The 19,581-nt window shown below is 43.2% G+C and overlaps 1 pseudogene; it reads left to right on the forward strand.

The window, feature by feature from the left end:
• The first annotated feature begins 2,404 nt into the window (after positions 1–2,404).
• LOC124616299 overlaps positions 2,405–19,581 on the forward strand; it is a 152,198-nt pseudogene continuing 135,021 nt past the window's right edge.

Below are 19,581 nucleotides of genomic sequence, written 5' to 3' on the forward strand. Positions count from 1 at the left end.
CTATTAAGACAACTTAAACTTTTTGATGGATCTATTCTGTCTGGGTTACCATTCAAATTGAGCAATGTTATGTTAGCGAATAGTAGTGTGTCAGTCCTACATGAGAGTACAGCGTGTTTTGAGATTATTTTTTCGGAACGTAGTAAAATTATGTGCTGCATGCCATATGAAAGCTTTCTATGCTTGATACACTTACGACCTGTGAATTTATATGAGCCATACGATCGTTGTGTCACAGCAGGACACATTGCAAGAATCTTTGGCAATTTTTACTCTGATGTAGTTTTTATCTACTGTACATTAGGACACGGAGTGAGCGGTTGGACAAGCATGGGCATAACCTGTAGTGACTTGGTTGTGCCACCATTGTCTCGGTTGCCTGGTGTCATTATTTTTCGTAACTGTTGCAAGATGTGTGGTCACGATTCCCATTATACAGGATGAGTCAGGAGGAGAGGTATGTGCATTGAGGGATGACAGCATTAGTGATTCTGAATAAAAACCTCCATATGGGCAAATGCAATGTTCCGAATGGTTTCCGAGATAGAAAGCATGTAATATCACTTTTCTGTGATTTCTTGAATCACGCGAAACCCGCACCCTCGAGCGAAAACATGTCGCAGTACAAAATTACATGCAGTTTCCTACAAAACAGACGGATTCATGTATCTCTAGGACTTAAGGTTTGCCCAAAGACAGCGCGAGGATATTGAAAACCTGGCGCGACGCTCATGCGCTGTAGCTTAGGTACTTTTTGTAGTTCAATTTGAAGTAGTTTCCCGACGTTATGGAACACAAGTGTCCTGTATCAAACTGTTCGTCTCAGTTTCCTCCACACTATCGTCGTACATTGGGAACCATAACGATGCTTGAATAACACAGAAAATAAGTAACGAAGTATTATTACATACGTTCTGTCTCGAAAACCATTCGCAATAGGGCATACCTCCATATAAAATTGTTTGGTCAGAACGATTTATACTAAAACCCATCAAACCCTGCACCCTTCCTCCTGACTCACCCTGTGTATTCTCCAACAGATATTTTACATTTGTGACCGAGCGGTTGTAGGCGCTTCAGTCCGGAACCACGCGGCTGCTACGGTCGCATGTTCGAATCCTGCCTCGGGCATGGATGTTTGTGATGACCTTACGTTATTTAGGTTTAAGTAGTTCTCAGTCTAGGGGATTGATGACCTCAGGTGTCGCATGGTGCTCAGAGCCATTTGAACTATTTTTCTTTTTTTTTACATTTGAAAATGACGACATAGTTCGCTAAAACCGGCAATGTAACCCTTCTTTTTTTTTAAAAAAAATTATGTACTGTGACTATGGCTTCACTACTGTAGTGTCAAATTTAACTTATATTATAGTCACACTCCTTACGCCCACCCGGCTAGCCGCGCGGTCTAACGCGCTCCTTCCCGAGCGGGAAGGCGTACCAGTCCCCGCCACGAATCCAAATGGCTCTGAGCACTATGGGACTTAACAGCTATGGTCATCAGTCCCCTAGAACTTAGAACTACTTAAACCTAACTAACCTAAGGACAGCACACAACACCCAGTCATCACGAGGCAGAGAAAATCCCTGACCCCACCGGGAATCGAACCCGGGAACCCGGGTGTGGGAAGCGAGAACGCTACCGCACGACCACGAGCTGCGGACGCCACGAATCCGCCTGGCAGATTAGTGTCGAGCCCCGGTGTGCCGGCCAGCCCAGCCTGTGGATGGTCTTTAAGGCAGTTTTCCATATACCTCGGCGAATGCGGGCTGGTTCCCCTTATTCCGCCTTTGTTACATTATGTCGGCGATTGCTGTGCAAACATTGTCTCCACATACGCGTACACCATCATTACTCTACCACGCAAACATTTGGGGTTACACCTGTCTGGAATGAGACGTTCCCGGGGGCGTCCACTGGAGGGCCGAACCGCACAATAACCCTGGGTTCTGTGTGGGGCGGCGGTGGGCTGGGTGGACTGCTGTGGCCTGTTGTGGGGTTGTGAACCACTGAGGGCTATGGCGGGACGAAGCCTCTCCGTTTCTAGGTCCCCAGTTTAATACACATACATACACACACACACACACACACACACACACACACACACACACATTCGTTTACGACAATTATGTCGGAATATAGAAAAAAGAATTCTGCCAGGTGGTGAGCTACACGGCGGACTGGCAGAACGGCTACCAGGCGCGCGTCCGCTACGAGGGCGCCGCGTCGCACCCTGACGTGGGCGGCGGCGTGGGCGGCGGCGCGGGCGGCGACTACTACTCGGGCAGCGGCTTCCAGCACCAGCAGCAGCCGCAGCCTCCGGTCTACGGGCCGCCCTCGCAGGGCCACTTCTGACCGTGAGGCGCCTGCGTCTCACGCACGCCCCAGCCACCCGTCTGCGCCATGGCACAGCGTCCACCCCGACCTGCTGACTACCTGCTGGCTTCCTCGCAGACCGGCGTGCAGTAATAACTACATCACAGCCACCGGCCTAACTGGCTGAACGTTACGCTTCCTCTTTCACACCTCCGACATTTCCAGTACTCATCATCATCTTCTCCGCCTCACTGTCTGATCACCATATACCATTTAGATTCTATCCTACGTCAGCTCGCGAAGAACTTGTTAAAAAAAATGGTGGCCCCTCCTTGCAAAAATAATCGCCATACACTTCTACTTCCGAAGTTTTTTATAGTTCATAGCTCGCTTTCTATTTTAAAGAAGCGTGAAAGATGTTAGTCCCTTGAAAGAATAACTGGTTTCTTTCCTTAGTTACATCCCGTACTGTAAACAATATGCTGAGTGAAAAACAATATTATTCCTACAGTACATTCACCACTATCAGTAAATACGAGGGCTGTTCAAAAACTAATGTCCGATTGGTCTCGAAATGGAAACCACTGTGAACATCAAAATTTTCTATTTGTAACACTTAGCTACACCTTCCAGCTACTTCTCTACATAGTCGCCGCCGCTCTGACTTAAGACATTTCTTATAGCATTGTACCAACTTTCCAATACACTCGTCATAGAAGGCGCCCGCCTGTGCTTTCCGTCAATTCTCTCCCTGGTCTACAGCTCATTATCAGTGCCAAAATGTCGTCTTCATAGTGGTTCATGTGAGCGGAGATTAAACTCAGGGGGAGCCAATCATGGGCTGCATTGTGGGTGATCAAACTCTTCCCATCGAAAACGCTATAGCATAAGCTTCATTTCCCCGGCATAGTGGGGCCGAGAATTATCATAAAGAAGAAAACACATGACAGTTATGTTTTGGGGGTTGCATGACATCAGACGAAAAGTCTCACCAGGCTCCCATACTTGGCGGTGTTCTAGGCATCTTTGTGTGCTCACTGTACGCTCAGAACGGAAAAAAGCAACATGACGCGATCGACGGGGATAGTAGAGTCACTGCCCACCACATCTGTGTAACGATTCAACGGATTTTCACTATGTTTACCATTTCGCGCCCGATCCGGCCTTAATTTCCAAATAGCCCTCGTATTTGAACGAAAGATGCTAACAGCTACAATTACGACGAATAACCCACGAACCTCTTCGAACCATGTAATGCTTTTCAGCTGTCTAATCTTACAGATCATTAATGGAACTGTTGTTTCACTTGCTCGAAATATCACGAATTTTTCACAAAAGCGATATAATTTCACGCCTACATGGTTATTTTTCCCTTCGATACGACACAGCTTTCGTTCCAGATTTGTCCCCTTTACTGTTTGGTTTACCAGAAGTTTATAATAGTATTTCGACTGCAACTTAATGTACCAAAATTTCCCACAATGAAGTTACCGTATTTATAAATCGTCGCTAATTGGTATGGACGTTCGATGGTTACTGACAACGTGGAACATATTTGGAATTTGTTGCCCACATTCAACTTCTAATGTCTGCTCTAGCCGACTGTATAGTGATTCTTTTCTTAGGCTGTACAGGGAGTAGTACCTCAGAATGTTCAGCATAAACCAAGGGTTACAAAACTTGTTGAGGCATCTCAGCCTTTTCGAAAAGTTATTGTTACGAGATATGGCGATTACTCCACATACAGCAGAAGGTGAGCTTTCCGCAACGGGACGTCCTCTACGGCGCTTGAGACGCGGAAGTAAAAAGGCGGCGTGGCGCAGGGGCCTGCTGACACAATGAAGCGAAAGCCAATTACTGTGGGGCCACGGGTGGAGACCTGAGGTAACGAGGGTCGCGGGGTTTGTGGAGCAGCCGCTCGAAAGTGCATCCACTGCTCGCGGGAGCCGACGATGAAGTAACAAAGAGATGCGGGTTGCTCATACAGCCCCCAGCAGGTACTATACGCTGTGCTGTCGTGTAGACAAAATACAACACTTATGTCTCGAAAGAAGAGTGTCTTTCACACTCTAGAATACGATCTCGTAATTTCATGCACTCATTGCTTCACCGTACCATTTCACGCTTGAGGATAAGATAGGTAAATTCTGAGCACATGTGCCGCCACAGATCAGTATCATTTTAGGTGCGACCGAAAAAAGAAATAATTTAAAAAAAAAGGGTATTCGGAACTCAGGTGACTTATCTGCACAATGAAACACCTTCCTCTCATAAGATTCAAACATTTTCGTACGTTTTATTGTCGTTTAGTTTCCTATGAGTTAAGTAGCCTACTTACTTAAAATCTGGATAAGAAACGATATTTTATTCTTTTGAAAACGAGGTGCACAAATATCTTCTTCTGCAAGAAATCAACTTTCTTCTAAACGCAGTTTAACGTGCGAAAATTTTTGTTTTATTTTTTACTGGTTGCTGTTCTTTCCGTAGAAGTTTTACTTGATCTTTTTATGTGTATTAGTATTATGGATGACCTCCTAAACAAATGGATGTGCAGTATTTCTCTACGTCTCTAGTAATACAAATGCTTGCTCTACTACTGCATCTCAACAGACCGATGAGCATAAACTGTCTTTATGTGCACCAAAAGTCGGCAGTTCGCATTTGCTAAAAGAGTGCGAATAGGGTTAGAGGAAATGTGTGTCAATTTCCTACGCCCTTCACATTCCTTAGATGCGATTAGCAAAACGATATTAATCTACAGTCTGCCTGCGACTCGATTATTCTTACTGATCCTGGAGTACAAGCATATACGTTCTTGAAGTGGAAAACACCTGCACCATACTAAATCCTCAGGAGTTTCCCTTCACAGTGACTGGTTTTGGTTCGTATCGTCCCGAAACATAGTCTGGCCTTATGTCATCATGCATCTTGACCCCTGCGACTTTTTTGTTCGGACCTCCAGACAACAATATTTTTGCATACACATTGTTCTTTCTTTTTATATTTTGTCATATATCATATTTTTATATAAAACATTTTTAAGAAAACATATACAGACATGAATAAAAATATTTTTTTGTAAACTGTTCTGGAGTTTCATTTATCTAAACCTGATTTCAACATGGTATGTCAAATATTTACAGAATACAGAAAATCTCGTTCCAGCTGAAGTTCATTACAAATTCATCACATACAGAAAACATTCTGATACTTCTTTTCCATCTTTAATAAAGCGGAAATGCAGTGGTTATTATGTTCGCTAGTAAACATATTTCTTATCAATATGTCAACGTAATTTCTCTTTCTTGAACTTCATAGCCCACATACTAGGAGCATGAGTCTGATGGAGGCGCCTGGAAAGAAAGCTGTTCTCCAAGATTTAATTCATGTCTAGGACGAATCAATAATGTGAGATACTTCTCGCCCTCTCTAAAGGGTACCTCTTGAAAGCTATAGAGGCATTGGGACGTCTCAGATTTACAAAATCAGTTGTCTCCCAGACCATGAAGTCAACTGGCAACAAATGTTCGATGTCGGGAAAAAAAATGAAATAAAAAAGTCATGTCGAATTATGAGTGGGCGAAGAATTCGTTGTACATAAATGTAATCTAAGGAATATGAGCCAGAACCAACAACAGCTTTTTGACTGGTGAAACACGCACAAGATAATTTCTAACAATGTAAAGTGAATTCCGAGAAACAGCACCACCGATTTTAATAGTTTTCAGCTTCCATCGGAGTGTCCGCGAAACTCTCAGATCGAAAACAGTCTGGAATCTTTGTTGCTGTATTCTCAGTACTTCAAAATTACAAACACAGAGACAATGGAGAATATGGTTGCAGCGTTACTCACAATATGAGTACCTAATTCGTCTCCGGTGTTTATTGTTTCTCTGTAAGCTTACGTTACATCTACGTTCCACAAATAAAATTCTTATGAGATACCGTGCGGTGACTGTGTTGGCCAGTCAGTGTGATCAGCGCGGATCGAACCAAAGGCCAGGGAATAGTGGTCAAGGCGAGGTGTTGGCTGACTGGTGTAATGGTGCGGGTTTTGTCGTAGTGAAGAAATCTGCGCAATCTTGCAGTGAGAGGAACATCTTACACTAAAAGTAGCAATTTATTTTGTACGAAGTCGTCATACGTGACCTTTGCGTGACAATTTGGTAAGCCAACACGGTTACTTAAGTGATTATTGATTACACCCCATCACATATTTAGGGTGAAGCCTTGTTGACAAACGTTCTTCGCAAAGATAAAAGGAAGGAAAGAGGGAAAGAAGGAACGAGAAGCCTGAGTGTATCGCCGATGCTTAATAATAAGACTAAATTCAGATTAAGTTTGGTGATTACCGCGCTCTTTTTACTGGTGTACATTAATGATTTACCCGGCATACCTGAAGGACTCTTCAAAAGTTGTAAAGTTTACCGTTGCTACAAGTATATCGTCATGTCCAAACCACAATCAAGTCCAAATCCGAGGGCAGGATTGTCAGTCAAATACAACACTTAGAATTGAAAGCACTTTTATTACTGATATCAGCATACAGCCAGAACAGAACTGAACTCAAGAACGGAGAGCGCATCTAATATCTAATATTCCAGATTGCTGATATTCATACAAACTTTGAAATTTACAGAACATACAAGCATTGAAAACGTAATATGTTTCAAGAAATGCTGTACATTATACACTGAAGAGCCATAGAAACTGGTACACCTGCCCAACATCGTGTAGGGCCCCGGGAGCATGCACAAGTGCCGCTACACGACATGGCATGGACTCGACTAAGGTCTGAAGTAGTGCTGGAGGGAATTGACACCATGAATCCTGCAGGGCTGTCCATAAATCCGTAAGTGTATGAGGGGATGGAGATCTCTTCTGAACGGCGCGCTGCAGCAGATATGCTTCATAATATTTATGTCTAGAGAGTTTGGTGGCTAGGGGAAATGTTTAAACTCAGAAGAGTGTTCCTGGAGCCGCTCTGTAGCAATTATGGACATGTGGGGTGTCGCATTGTCCTGCTGTCCCAAGTCTGTCCGAATGCACAGTGGACATGGATGGAGCCTTCACCAGTTTCAAAAGTCCCCTGCTGACATGCAGGGTCCATAGATTCATGAGATTGTCTCCATACCCGTACACGTCCATTCGCTCGATACCATTTGAAACGAGACTCGTCTGACCAAGCAACATGTTTCCAGTCATCAACAGTCCAATGTCGGTGTTGACCGGACCAGACGGGGCGTAGATCTTTGTGTCGTGCAGTCATCAACGGTACACGAGTTGGCCTTCGGCTCCGATAGCCCATATCGATGATGTTTCGTTGAATGGTTCGCACACTGACACTTGTTGATGCCCCAGCATTGAAATCTGCAGCAAGTTGCGGAAGGATTGCACTTCTGTCTCGTTGAACGATTCTCCTCAGTCGTCGCTGGTCCCGCTCTTGCAGGATCTTTTTCCGGTCGCAGAGATGTCGAAGATTTGATGTTTTACCGGATTCCTGATATTCACAGTACACTCATGAGATAGTCGTACAGGAAAATCCCCCAACTTCATCGCTAACTCGGAGATGCTGTTTCCTATCTCTCGTGCACCGACTATAACACCACGTTCAAACTCACATAAATCTTGATAATCTGCCATTGTAGCAGCAGTAACCTACCTAACAACTGCTCCAGACACTTGTCTTATATTGGCTTTGCCGACCCTAGCGCCGCATTCTGTCTGTTTACATATCTCTGTATTTGAATTCGCATGCCTATACCAGTTTCTTTGGCACTTCAGTGTAAATACTTAAAAGCAGAAGGATTTTAGAACATATATTGTGTTCGAACATTATGAATTACCTCGAAGATAACGGTCTATTGACACACAGTCAAAATGCGTTTAGAAAACATCGTTGCTGTGAAACACAACTAGCTCTTTATTCACATGAAGTGTTGAGTGCTATTGACAAGGGATTTCAGATCGATTCCGTATTTCTGGGTTTCCGGAAGGCTTTTGACTCTGTATCACACCAGCGGCTCGTAGTGAAATTGCATGCATATGGAATTACGTCTCAGTTATGTGACTGGATTTGTGATTTCCTGTCAGAGAGGTCACAGTTCGTACTAATTGACGGAAAGTCTTTGAGTAAAACAGAAGTGATTTCAGGGGTTCCCCAAGGTAGCGTTATACGCCCTTTGCTGTTCCTTATCTAGATAAACGATGCTGGAGATATCTGAGCAGCCGTCTTCGGTTGTTTGCAGATGAAGCTGTCGTTTATTGACTAATAAAGTCATTAGAAGATCAAAACAAACGGAAAAACGATTTAGAAAAGATATCTGAATGGTGCTAAAAGTGGCAATTGACCCCCAATAACTAAAAGTGTGAGGACATCCACATGAGTGCTAAAAGGAACTCGTTAAACTTCGCTTACACGATAAATCAGTCTAATCTAAAAGCCGTAAATTCAACTAAATACCTAGGTATTACAATTACGAACAACTTAAATTGAAAGGAACACATAGAAAATGTTGTGAGGTAGGCTAACCAAAGACTGCGTTTTATTGGCAGGACACTTAAAAATGTAACAGACCTGCTAAGGAGACTGCCTAACTAGGCTTGTCCGTCCTCTTTTAGAATACTGCTGCGCGGTGTGGGATCTTTACCGGATAGGACTGACGAAGTACTTCGAAAAAGTTCAAAGAAAGGGAGCACGTTTTGTATTATCGCGAAATATGGCAGAGAGTGTGACAGGAATGATACAGGATTTGGGCTGGACATAATTAAAACAAAGGCGTTTTTCGTTGTGACGGATTCTTCTCACGAAATTCCAATCACCAACTTTCTCATCCGAATGCGAAAATATTTGCTTGACACCACGATAAAATAAGGAAAATCAGAGCTCGCACGGGAAGATATAGGTGTTCATTCTTTCCTCGTGCTGTACGAGAGTGGAATAATAGAGGATTGCGAAGGTGGTTCGATGAACCCTCTGCCAGGCACCTGAATGTGATTTGCAGAGTTTCCATGTAGATGTAGATGTAGATGTAGAAGTAATTGGCGGTGTTAACATCTGAAGTGGCGACCCACAGCACGCCTGCCAGTATCACTAACCACTACGCCGTATTACATGCACCAGTGTTCCTGGCATTGGTCCCTACACTGAGCAAAAAGCGACCCGTTTTTTTTCTCATTGAGATCGACTTCAGTACCCTGGATCTAGATCTTGTCGATGGTCCATTGTATGGCGGAGCTGGTGCATCCTCGCTTTCTGGTCACGTTGTTACATCCCATTAACTATGATGATCATCAAAGATAGCGCCACCTGTCGAAGCTTCGCTATCGTTGCGTGGTCCTAAAACCTCCATCGTCGATCTGCACACCTGGACTGTAGTAGGACTGCATACTGAGAACAGGGACGACGCATTTGCGCTATTGTCTTCTTGATGAAGGTTCATAACCCTCGATTTCATGTATGACATCCGAAAACTGACAAAGGATACGATACGGCCCAAAGTAGCACTTAAGTAGCTTTTCAGGTTGTCCTACCTTTCGCAAAGGCGTAAAAATCCAAACCAAGTCTCCCAGGCTGCAATTCACTGGTCAGTCCTTGCCTTTATAGGGTTCTTTGTTCTTCTCCAGGGCAACCAATGTGTCTATGCAAGCCATCTGCCTTCCTTCTTCGGTCCTGGTGATGAGGTGTTTCATGTAGCTATCCTGAGTATCGTCCAGTTGAAACAAGAACATTGTATCCATTATATTTTCTACATCGCGACCGCGGAGGAGGAAGGAAGTTGTGAAGCTTGTGGTGTCTTGCTTCGCTGTGTTGTATGCGAATGCTATGATGGACAGTATCATAACCCAGTCTCCCTGTTCGATGTCATCTTACGCCAAGAGCATACTTACTAATGTCTTATTAAAGATTCCTGTGAGGCCATTCGACTGTGGATAATATGCAGTTGTCCTTCTGTGGTGATGTCACAACGTCAAATAACTCTGGTACTAATCTCAACAGTAAAACTTTTCCATGAGCAGAGATCGTCACACAGAGTGCCCGAATGAACTAAAAAACTTGGGGCACCTAGTGAATGGCGATGGAGTCCGTTCCAATTCAGAGAAAATAAAGACAGTCACGGATTTTCCGACTCTTTGGCACATTTGTATGTGAGAAGTTTCCTTGGATGTGCTTGTATTACAGGCGATTCAAAAAGAACTTCTGTACCAAAGCAAGTTCCTTGCAGGAACTACTGCAAGGAGACGCTATGTTATTCCAGAATGAGGTGCATGGAAGATCTCATTTTGTCCTTAATGAGGAGCTAACATCTCCAGTTCTAGCACTGTATGACGAGAATACCAAGATGGCACTTCACACGGATGCAGGCTGTTTCACAATAGGGACAGGTCTAGTACAAATACGTGAAGGTGCTGAAAAGTTATAGTTTATGCTTTCAGTGTACTCTCCAAGTCCGAGATGAACTACTCTACAAATGAGAAAGAGCGATGAGAGAGAACGCCTAGCAGTTGCTGGGGTCAACAACAAGTTCCGGCAGTATTTATTTGGCAAACCATTCACTGTTATAATGGACTACGATTCTCCCTGCTGGTTGACTGGTCTGAAGGATGGGTTGGTCAACTAGTGAGAAGGTACTGAGGCTCATGGAATATGGCATCACAATGGTTTACAAGAGCAAACGCAAACATAAGGACGCTGACTGCCTTTCAAGGAACGCTTTAATAGAACACAGAAGCTTGGTGAACTCACAGTCATCGCTGTACTAAATGACATTGTTGTTGAACAGAGAGAAGATCCTGCAAAACTGAAAATAATAGAAGCCTTGAAGAAGGAGGAATCGATCAGAGGAGAACTGCAATTAATTAATGGAGCATTGTATAAGAAGAACCATGATTTGATGTGGCAGTAACAGTTGCTTATCATCTCAGCTCACCGACGGCCATCTATGCTAAGTTTTTCCTCAATGCTCCAACATCGGCTACATGGCATTAATGAAGATTCTAGATCAAATCAGATGCAGGTATCACAGGCCAAGTCTCTACCGATGGGTTAGACATTACGTAAGCCGCTGCAAGGAACGTCAAGGGTGAAAGCCTATGCTGCAGCTACCTCCATGACTTCTGGTACCAATCCCACCTGAAGCAGCGCCATTCCACCAAACTGTAATCGATGTCTTGGGAAGGTTCCCAAAGTCGAGAGACGGGAATCAATGGATAACAGTACACACTGGCTACCTCACCACCTATGCTGTCACTAAACCTGTGCTGACTGGCGAAATTCTGGAGAAAGCAAAGTTTCTTGTAGAAGAGGCACTTTTTCAGATTCCGACGGAGAGCTAAACATACTCAGCACGGCTTCTAGGCATCTTAGATTTTCTTAAAATGTCTTCGAAAAAAAGACAATGTCATATGTATAGAAAGACAGAACATCCATTAAAGGTCTCGAAGGAGGTTGTCCATCATACCTTCAAAGGTGGCTTGAGCGTTATGTAGCCCAAAATGCATAGCTTTAATCTCGTAGAGATTAAAGCTACGGCGGTGGTTTTTTCCCGGTCAGTATCATAAACTAGTACATTTGCCAGTAGCCTGCTAGCATGTCAATAGTAGAGACACACCTTACTCCTTTCAAGCAGCTTAGGGTGTCATCAGTGTGGGCAATGAATAGACATCTTTCTTTCTTCGTGATTTTATTCAGTCATCAATAGTCGACTCAGAAACACCATGTGCTGTCCTTCTTCTTTCCAAGGACCACAGGAGAGGACCAAGGACCCTAAAGGTTCAATGACATCATCTTGCAGCATCTTCTCCATTTCCTCCCAGATTATCCGTCGTTCAGCTGGCGACATTCTATATGAGCTCTGGCTAGTTGGTGGATGGGCCGCTTGATCTGTCTTTTCTCCACTCCTGATTTGAAAGCATTAGAAAATTGACGCAGAATAGCTACCAACTGCCAGTTTTCTTTCTTGGTCAGGCCAGAGTCTATCGACATTTCGATAGCAGCTTCCTCCCTTGTTTTGCCTGTAATGCCAACAGAACACGATTCTTCATCAATGACACTAAGCTACCCTTTCTGGATTGGATCGACTCTGCCTATGCACATACTTTTAGAGATGAGTTGTGGCTGTTCGAAACAATGAGTCATCTAAAGTTCACCATGACCGCCGACAATGCCTATCATCATTGCTGGCCTGTAGATTTATTCTATGAGTCAGGGTAACTTCTTGGAATCGACGAAAGCGTCGCACTTGAACTGAGAATCTTGATTGACGAATGGAACCTTTCTTGTTGATGATAGCCAAAATAATGTCTTCAATTGTAAACAGACGCCCAGAGCAATCTTTCTTACGTGTGATTTTAGGAATAGTTTCAACAATCTGGAGCTCTGACTTTTCAAAATATGCGCCTGATTGTGATACATGCAAGAAGTCCCATCTGAGAATAGGATTATGACTACATTCTGTTAAAACGACAAATTCAAAGGTTTGTCCTTTGTCATTGATAGTTGTTGTTGGAACACATGATTCTGATGGCTGGACGTATTTCCCATTTTTACTTTCAGAATTGTCACTTTCGTATCACAGAACATAGTCTGCTATGGCTGACGACATTAACCAGCCATCATTGTAGAAAAGGAAGCCGCAGAGTCAACCAGCATCTGGACAGGTTAGTCATCGATGATTACGTGAATGGGAATTCCAGACGTCTTCGTGACTGTCGTCTATGGACGGTTTACCTCTATGGTAGTCTCAACTCCATAGATGGTAGCCTCATTTATGTTTCCTGCATTCAGTGGTTAACAAGCGGCTGATACCTTTGTATGGCGATGGGGAGTGCAACGGGAATTCCACTGCTAAATGCAGAGGAGAGAGTGGATAGGTGGAAAGAATACACTGAAAGCCTCTATGAGGGGGAAGATTTGTATAACGTGATAGAAGAGGAAACAGATGTCGATTTAGAAGAGATAGGTGACCTAGTATTAGAATAAGAATTTATAAAAGCTTTAAAAGACTTAAGATAAAATAAGGAAGAAGGGATAGATAACATTCCATCAGAATTTCTGAAATCATTGGGGGAAGTGGCAACAAAACGACTATTCACGTTGGTTTGTAGAATGTGTGAGTCTGGCGACGTACTATACCATTTGACAGATCATCCACACAATTCCGAAGACGGCAAGAGCTGACAAGTGCGAGAATTATCGCACAATCAGCTTAACAGCTCATGCATCCAAGTTGCTGGCAAGAATAATATACAGAAGAATGGAAAAGAAAATTGAGGATGTGCTAGACGACGATCAGCTTGGATTTAAAAAAAAGGTAAAAGCACGAGAGTGGCAATTCTGACGTTGCGGTTGATAATGGAAGCAAGACTCAAGAAAAATCAAGACAGGTTCATAGGGTTTGTCGATCTGGAAAAAGCCTTCGACAATGCAAATTGGTGCAAGATGTTCGAAATTCTAAGAAAAATAGGTGTAAGCTATGGGGAGAGACGAGTAATATACAATATGTACAAGAGCCAAGAGGGAATAATACGAGTGGTCGACCAAGAACGAAGTGCTCGTATTAAAAAGGGCGTAAGACAAGGATGTAGTCTTTTTCCCCTACTGTTCTAGCTGTACATCGAAGAAGCAATGATGGGAATAAAAGAAAGGCTCTGGAGTGGAATTAAAATTCAAGGTGAAAGGATATTAATGATACGATTCGCCGATGACATTGCTATCCTGAGTGAAAATGAAGAAGAATTACATGATCTGCTCAATGGAATGGACAGTCTGAGTACAGAATATGGACTGAGAGTAAATCGAAGAAAGACGAAAGTAATGAGATGCAGCAGAAATGAGAAAAGCGAGAAACTTAACATCAAGATAAATGGTTACGAAATAGATGAAGTTAAGGAATTCTACTACCTAGGCAGTAAAATAACCAAGGAGGACATCAAAATCAGACTAGCAATGGCAAAAATGGCATTCCTGGCGAAGAGAAGTCCACTGGTATCAAACATAGACCTTAAATTGCGGAAGAAATTTCTAAGAACGTACGTCTGGAGTACAGCATTGTATGGTAGTGACACATGGACTGTGGCAAAACCGGAACAGAAGAAATTCTAAATATTTGAGAAGAGGTGCTACAGACGAATGTTGAAAATTAGCTGGACTGATAAGGTGAGGAACGAGGAGATTCTGCGTAGAATCGGAGAAGAAAGGAATGTGTGGAAAACACTGATACGGAGAAGGGACAGGATGATAGGACATCTGTTAAGACATGAGGTAATGGCTTCCATTGTACTAGAAGAAACTGTAGAGGGCAAAAACTGTAGAGGAAGACAGAGATTGGAATACATCTACCAAATAACTGATGACGTAGGTTGCAAGTGCTACTTTGAGATGAAGACGTTGGCACAGGAGAGGAATTCCTGCCGTGCCCTATCAAAGCAGTGGGAAGACTGATGACCAAAAAAAATACAGGATGTTGTGGAAATAAGTACAGATATTGTGATAAATTGGTATCTTAAGGATGTAGATTGCAGTAGTTATTCGGAAATGAAGGGGCTTGCACAGGATAGAGGAGCATGTATATCTGCATCAATCCAGTCTGTGAACTGAAGACCACAACAACAACAATATGTACCAACTTCACTGCGTTAGTTGTTTTTTCTCTGCGTCTGACAGTCTTCCCGCAAACACTTCGCATAATTTATTACCTAATGTTTTCTGCGTGGTTGTAACTGATTACACCTGTCTGTATAGACTATCCGATTTCAGTCGACACGTCCACCCTTCAATACCTGACGTGCTGTCCTGCGGAAAGTAGCATTAATGGCTTGCTTACGCCACTAATACTTGGAGGTACTAACCCACCTAAAAACGTACTTCTCGAAATAGCTGTATTGATTAGTCTCCAAATAAAGTAAATACTGATGTAATATTTTTCAGTACACTTTCTTCACTCATCAGTTATACCCCTAACACGCTGTATACAGTGGATACACAAAAGTACGGAAACACCAAAACTACAACACATTACCGTGCCCAATACGCTGCAGGAAACCCACTGGCATTAAAAAACGCTTCCAGCTATTTCGAAGTGGATAAATGTAGTTCATGTATGGTTTCCAAGGGGCTCTTACACCATTGTTCCTGGAAAATAGTGGCAAGTTCAGGGAACGATGATGGGAGTGGATAGCGATCAGGCGCCCTTTCCTCCAAAGCAGACCGTAAAGTCTGAGTAAGAATGAGATCTGTTGACGGTGGTGGACAGAGAAGATACGACAGTTCATACTCTTACTCAAGGAAACCCAGTCCTGGACGATCCTAGCTGTGTGAACACAGTATCCCCATTGGGCAACAAACATTGTAACATGGGATGGAGCTGATCAGTGAAAATGGACACATAATCCTTGGCTATAGTGCCACCTTGCACAGTACCCATGGGGCGTATGCAATACCACCATATGACTGCTCACATGATCACCGAACACCTGCAATGCGTTTCGCGTGGAATGTAAACTCGGCCAGAAGTTGAAAACGTATGGAACAAGACTCGTTAAACCAAATGACTTTCTTCCGTTGCTCCAAAGTCCAGCTTTTATAGCTTCGGCACCACCTTTTCCTGTTACGGCCATTTGCATCACTGATGAGTGGCTCTGGAATTCCAACTCATGCTCCAGTTCTCAGCTTCGAGTTGTTTTGATGCGAGACGGGGTTCGCAAGTGCGACTTTCAGTACTGCAGTGGCTTTTGCAGCTGTCGTCCTCTTGCTTTTCGCCGCAGTCCTTTTCAATAACCGACTGTCTCGATTACTCAGCTCACTCTTCCGTCTGCGTTGCGACTTAGCGGATGATGTTTTTCAGCTTTGCCTGTACGCGGTATAAATCCTCGATACGGTGAGTCTTGAAACACCAAAGACTTTAACTACCTCGGTTATGGAAGAATCCACCATACGTGCACCAACGATTTTCCCACTCTCGAGCTCACTTAGCTCTGGCATCATGCACGCAAAACCACACAGAACGCTCTTCAGACCACGACTGACACTAGAAAGCTCTTGCTGACATTGCCGTTTGTAGTAAAATACAACAACGCAAATTGCTGGCTTGACTAGCGTATGCATTTATGTTCAAACGTACATTTTTCTCAGTGTTTCCATATTTTTGTCCAACTCTTGCATATACAGGGATTTTCAAAGTCTTGGAATCAAATGTCTAGGGGTGACACATCAAGTCATGGCCAAAAAAAAAAAAATTGTTGGTGACAAAATGTTCGCTGACACTTCCCGACAACGCTAACAAGTTAAGTGCCTGGATCAAGATTTCACCGAATTGGTAGGGTCTACTTATCAGGTGTCCTGCGTACTGCCTACTCCGGTAAATTGATAGAGTGTCTCTTAACAAGAAAACCTCAAGTCTCTCTAAGAGGAGAAAGATATTTTAGAAACCAATCATGAACTTTGCTCAGTCTATCTCTTTCATACAGAGCAGATGACCGGCTTGTAGGCAAGACACATTGCATACGCATACTGTAGAATGCCTACGCCGTACTCCTTATCAGTGTCATAAAAGACGCTCAGCATCACCGGGAAGCATCAAAAAACATTTTATCTCCAACAAAACATGTTCAGCTTGACGTGACCTATCACACCTACACGTTTGATGTGAAGGCTTTCAAACACCCTGTATAGATACAGAAGTAATTCCCATAATTATTGTTGTGACTTGGCAAGACAGCCAAGCCACTGTGAGGTAGCCGAAAGGCACGTGTTTAAGCTCACGCAGGCTGGCGTGAGGTCTGGAACAGTTAAAGGTGTTGAGTCTAGTAAAAAAAAAAAGTACGTAGCTTCTGGAATACTTAACTGTAATCCATAATTGGTGAACATCGGGCTGACGGTACATGCATAACAAGATAAATAGCAAATGATAATGGCGCCTTGCTAGGTCGTAGCAAATGACGTAGCTGAAGGCTATGCTAACTATCGTCTCGGCAAATGAGAGCGTAACTTGTCAGTCAACCATCACTATAAAAGTCGGCTGTATAACTGAGGCGAGTGCTAGGACGTCTCTCTAGACCTGCCGTGTGGCGGCGCTCGCTCTGCAATCACTGATAGTGGCGACACACGGGTCCGACGTATACTACCGGACCGCGGCCGATTTAAAGGCTACCACCTAGCAAGTGTGGTGTCTGGCGGTGACACCACAATTATATCGAGCAAGGTGTCGCAGTGGTTAGCACACTGGAGTCGCATTCGATAGGACGACGGTTCAAACCAGCGTCCGGCCATCTTGATTCAAGTTTTCCGTGATTTCCCTGATGCCGGGATGGTTCCTTTGAAAGGGCGCGGCCGACTTTCTTCCCCATCCATCCATAATCAGACCATAATTATCAGCGTGAGTGGATTAGTGCTATTTAATGTCACCTTCTTTAAGGATGTGATGTGGGAATTATTATATTACAACAGTAACATCTGGTAGGAATCAACAGTTTTATATCCTACATATAACTTACAAGGGAAACTTTCCATCGCAATTCCATCAGATTTAGTGCTTCGATGGCCCCGTGGATAGCCCATCAAAAACTGAACACAGATCAAACATGCAAACAGAAGAAGGTGTACTGAAATGTGAAAAAAGAAGCAAAATCGAAACAGTGAACTGTTCAAGCTGAAGATGTACAACATCAAACGAATTTAAATAGTTTCACTGGGCAGGGGGGAGGTCCGTTCTCAAATCTTCCTCGTGTCCCATTTATTTGCACAACATCATGAACTGTGCGTCCGGTCACTGACGCGTCTTTTCGCTGTATTCAGATTTGTGTCTGTTGCGTGGTGTAACGTTCGTTTGCAACAGCGAGGTCTAAGGAAGAGACCTCCAGACGTACATACATGTTATCTGTTCTACACAAGTACCACATGTTATGACTCTTGCGTTCCGTTTTGGAAATTCTGACTCTTGAATTACTTTGTTGTAACGTAGTTCACAACCGTTTATTTGTTGTTTTCATTTCTGAGAGAGGTCTATGCGGAGTCTCACTTGCTCTCACTGCTCATCACATTACCTTGCGACGGTAATATATTCTTACCATATGATCCATATTCTGTAACCAATGTACAGTATGACGATTCCCGAGACTACAGAAGGAGAACAGACGCGTAAATGACCGGACGGAGAGTTCTCAATTTTGAGAAAGAAAATGGGGCACGAGGGAGATTTGAACATGGACCTCTTGCAATTCGCTCGATGTTGCACATCTTGAGCTCGGACCGTTCACTGTTTCTATTTTCCTTCTTTTTTCACAATTCAGTACACCTTCTTCCTGTTTTTATGCTTGACGTATGTTCAGTTTTCGATGGTCTATACATTGGGCCACTTTACCACTAAATCTTCAACGGGAGTTTCCCCTGTCAGCAGTATGTTTCGAGAGAGAATGCTCCCCTCATGTTTGTCAAACTCTGCTCATTACGTTCAAACACAAAGAAACAACACATTTCTGCTTGTTGATGGTGCTGAGGAAGCTACGGAAGAAATAATGGAAAAGTTCAACGATACTCACAGAAAAACTGAGTTCGCCGCTGAGTTTTAACTGGAAGCGATTTTCAGTTCTTCTATTTGCACATTAAAAGGCAGAACGATGACCACGCATTTACTCTTTACAGGAAACCAGCAACGACTCATGATGTAATTCCCTGTGATTCATGCCATCCACAGGCTTATAAAGAGGTTGATTTTTGCGGCTGGGTACACAGAGCAGTGAATGTGCCAATGAGCAAGAAAGATAAAGAGACATAATGAATATGATTAAAAAGATAGCTATCAACAACGGTTACAAAATAGCTATTGTCAATAAATTACTGCGAAAAAGTAATAAGAATGAAAGGCAGACACTAAGCAAAGAAAATATGGAAGTGCCATATTACGGAACACTCTGGCAAAAGATGCGAATATTTTTTAATTTCACAGCATCAAACTAGTACTCAAGATAAATAATCGAGTGAGGTACAATTTTAAACATGATGTCAGGACGTAGATAAACAAGTTCGAAATATCGAGTGTTTTTAAAATACAATGCAAACATTGGACATGTTTCTCTTGACAGGATAACCACAACTATTCTATGGGTTATTCCTGATTGATAATGTCGAGATACGATTGTATTTTTTTCTGGTGAAAGGACACCAGTCCCATCTTCAGGTGCATCTTGTTAGGCTCTAAGAAAAGCAATGAAACTTCTGCTAACAGTCTAAAGAGGATACCACAATACATACAGAATAATCAGTTGAC

The sequence above is a fragment of the Schistocerca americana genome, chromosome 5 (assembly GCF_021461395.2).
Source record: "Schistocerca americana isolate TAMUIC-IGC-003095 chromosome 5, iqSchAmer2.1, whole genome shotgun sequence".
Classification (NCBI taxonomy): domain Eukaryota; kingdom Metazoa; phylum Arthropoda; class Insecta; order Orthoptera; family Acrididae; genus Schistocerca; species Schistocerca americana.